This window comes from Saccoglossus kowalevskii, chromosome 16 (genome assembly GCF_978046115.1).
Source record: "Saccoglossus kowalevskii chromosome 16, keSacKowa6.1, whole genome shotgun sequence".
NCBI classification, from domain to species: domain Eukaryota; kingdom Metazoa; phylum Hemichordata; class Enteropneusta; family Harrimaniidae; genus Saccoglossus; species Saccoglossus kowalevskii.
Genome location: NC_140656.1, coordinates 8,733,386 through 8,737,153, shown reverse-complemented (window position 1 = coordinate 8,737,153; position 3,768 = coordinate 8,733,386).

Here is a 3,768-nt window from a genome sequence, read left to right as displayed (position 1 = left end):
TGTGTGTCTGGCTTTATTTTGGTGACCAGACATCCCAATTTGTGTGTGTCTGGCTTTGTTTTGATGACCAGACAGCCCAATTTGTGTGTGTCTGGCTTTGTTTTGATGACCAGAGAGCCCAATTTGTTTGTGCTTGGCTTTGTTTTGATGACAAGACTGCCCAATCTGTGTGTGTCTGGCTTTGTGTTAATGACCAGACAGCCCAATTTGTTTGTGCCTGGCTTTGTTTTGATGACCAGACATCCCAATCTGTGTGTGTCTGGCTTTGTGTTGATGACCAGACAGCCCGATTTGTGCCTGGCTTTGTTTTGATGACCAGACAGCCCAATTTGTTTGTGCCTGGCTTTGTTTCGATGACCAGACAATCCCATTAGTGTGTGGGTGTCTGACCTTGTTTTGTTGGCCAGACAGCCAAATTTCTGTGTGTCTAGCTTTGTTTTGATAACCAGACAGCCAAATTTGTGTCTGTCTGGCATTGTGTTGATGACTAGACATCCCAATTTGTGTATGTCTGGCTTTGTTTTGATGACCAGACAGCCCAATTTGTTTTGTGTCTGGCTATTTTCTGATGACCAGACAGCCCAATTTGTGTGTGTCTGGCTTTGTTTGATGACCAGACAGCCCAATTTGTATGTGTCTAGCTTTGTTTCGATGACCAGACGGACCCATTTGTGTGTGTGTGTGTGTGTGTGTGTGTGTCTGGCCTAGTTTTTGATGGCCAGACAGCCCAATTTGTATGTGTCTAGCTTTGTTTCGATGACCAGACAGACCCATTTGTGTGTGTGTCTGTGTGTGTCTGGCCTAGTTTTGATGGCCAGACAGCCAAATTTGTGTGTGTCTAGCTTTGTTTTGATGACCAGACAGCCCCATTTATTTGTGTGTGTGTGTCTGGCTTTGTTCTGATGGTCAGATAGCCCAATTTGTTTGTGCCTGGCTTTGTTTTGATGACCAGACAGCCCAATTTGTTTGTGCCTGGCTTTGTTGCGATGACCAGACAGTCCCATTAGTGTGTGGGTGTCTGACCTTGTTTTGATGGCCAGACAGCCAAATTTGTGTGTGTCTAGCTTTGTTTTGGTAACCAGACAGCCTAATTTGTGTCTGTCTGGCATTGTGTTGATGACCGACATCCCAACTTGTGTATGTCTGACCTTGTTTTGATGGCCAGACAGCCAAATTTGTGTGTGTCTAGCTTTGTTTTGGTAACCAGACAGCCCAATCTGTGTGTGTCTGGCTTTGTTTTGATAGCCAGACATCCCAATTTGTGTGTGTCTGCCTTTATTTTGGTGACCAGACATCCCAATTTGTGTATGTCTGGCTTTATTTTGATGACCAGACAGCCCAATCTGTGTGTGTCTGGCTTTGTTTTGATAGCCAGACATCCCAATTTGTGTGTGTCTGCCTTTATTTTGGTGACCAGACAGCCCAATTTGTATGTGTCTGGCTTTGTTTTGATGACCAGACTGCCCCATTTGTATGTGTCTGGCTTTGTTTTGATGACCAGACTGCCCCATTTGTGTGTGTCTGGCTTTGTTTTGGTGACCAGGCATCCCAATTTGTATGTGTCTGGCTTTGTTTTGATGACCAGACATCCCAATTTGTGTGTGTCTGGCTTTGTTCTGATGGTCAGATAGCCCAATTTGTATGTGTCTGGCTTTATTTTGATAGCCTGACATCCCAATTTGTGTATGTCTGGCTTTGTTTTGATGACCAGACAGCCCAATTTGTGTATGTCTGGCTTTGTTTTGATGACCAGACAGCCCAATTTGTATGTGTCTGGCTTTGTTTTGATGACCAGACTGCCCCATTTGTGTGTGTCTGGCTTTGTTTTGATAGCCTGACATCCCAATTTGTGTGTGTCTGGCTTTGTTTTGATGACCAGACATCCCAATTTGTGTATGTCTGGCTTTGTTTTGATGACCAGACAGCCCAATTTGTATGTGTCTGGCTTTGTTTTGATGACCAGACTGTCCCATTTGTGTGTGTCTAGCTTTGTTTTGATGACCAGACAGCCCAATTTGTATGTGTCTGGCTTTGTTTTGATGACCAGACTGCCCCATTTTGTGTGTGTCTAGCTTTGTTTTTGATGACCAGAACAGCCCAATTTGTATGTGTCTGGCTTTGTTTTGATGACCAGACTGCCCCATTTGTGTGTGTCTGGCTTTGTTTTGATAGCCTGACATCCCAATTTGTGTGTGCCTGGCTTTGTTTTGATGACCAGACAGCCCAATTTGTATGTGTCTGGCTTTGTTTTGATGACCAGACAGCCCAATTTGTATGTGTCTGGCTTTGTTTTGATGACCAGACTGCCCCATTTGTGTGTGCCAGACAGCCAAATTTGTGTGTGTCCAGCTTTGTCTTGATGACCATACAGCCCCATTTGTGTGTGTCTGGCTTTGTTTTGATGACCAGACATCCCAATCTGTGTGTGTCTGGCTTTGTTTTGATCTCCAGACAGCCCAATTTGTGTCTGGCATTGTGTTGATGACCAGACATCCCAATTTGTGTATGTCTGGCTTTGTTTTGATGACCAGAAAGCCCAATCTGTGTGTGTCTGGCTTTGTTCTGATGACCAGACAGCCCAATTTGTGTATGTCTGGCTTTGTTTTGATGACCAGACATCTCAATTTGTGTATGTCTGGCTTTGTTTTGATAGCCAGACATCCCAATTTGTGCGTGTCTGCTTTTATTTTGGTGACCAGACATCCCAATTTGTGTATGTCTGGCTTTGTTTTGATAGCCAGACATCCCAATTTGTGTGTGTCTGGCTTTGTTTTGATGACAAGACAGCCCCATTTGTGTGTGTGTGTGTGTGTGTGTGTGTGTCTGGCCTAGTTTTGATGGCCAGACAGCCAAATTTGTGTGTGTCTGCCTTTATTTTGGTGACCAGACATCCCAATTTGTGTGTGTCTGGCTTTGTTTTGATGACCAGACAGCCCAATTTGTATGTGTCTAGCTTTGTTTCGATGACCAGACAGTCCCATTAGTGTGTGGGTGTCTGACCTTGTTTTGATGGCCAGACAGCCAAATTTGTGTGTGTCTAGCTTTGTTTTGATGACCAGACAGCCCCATTTGTGTGTGTGTGTCTGGCCTTGTTTTGATGGCCACACAGCCTAATTTGTGTGTTTCTCGCTTTGTTTTGATGACCAGACATCCCAATTTCTGTGTGTCTGCCTTTATTTTGGTGACCAGACATCCCAATTTGTGTGTGTCTGGCTTTGTTTTGATGACCAGACAGCCCAATTTGTGTGTGTCTGGCTTTGTTTTGATGACCAGAGAGCCCAATTTGTTTGTGCTTGGCTTTGTTTTGATGACAAGACTGCCCAATCTGTGTGTGTCTGGCTTTGTGTTAATGACCAGACAGCCCAATTTGTTTGTGCCTGGCTTTGTTTTGATGACCAGACATCCTATTCTGTGTGTGTCTAGCTTTGTTTTGATGACCAGACAGCCCCATTTGTGTGTGTGTGTCTGGCTTTGTTCTGATGGTCAGATAGCCCAATTTGTTTGTGCCTGGCTTTGTTTTGATGACCAGACAGCCCAATTTGTATGTGTCTGGCTTTATTTTGGTGACCAGACATCCCAATTTGTGTGTGTCTGGCTTTGTTTTGATGACCAGACAGCCCAATTTGTGTGTGTCTGGCTTTGTTTTGATGACCAGAGAGCCCAATTTGTTTGTGCTTGGCTTTGTTTTGATGACAAGACATCCCAATCTGTGTGTGTCTGGCTTTGTGTTGATGACCAGACAGCCCAATTTGTGCCTGGCTTTGTTTT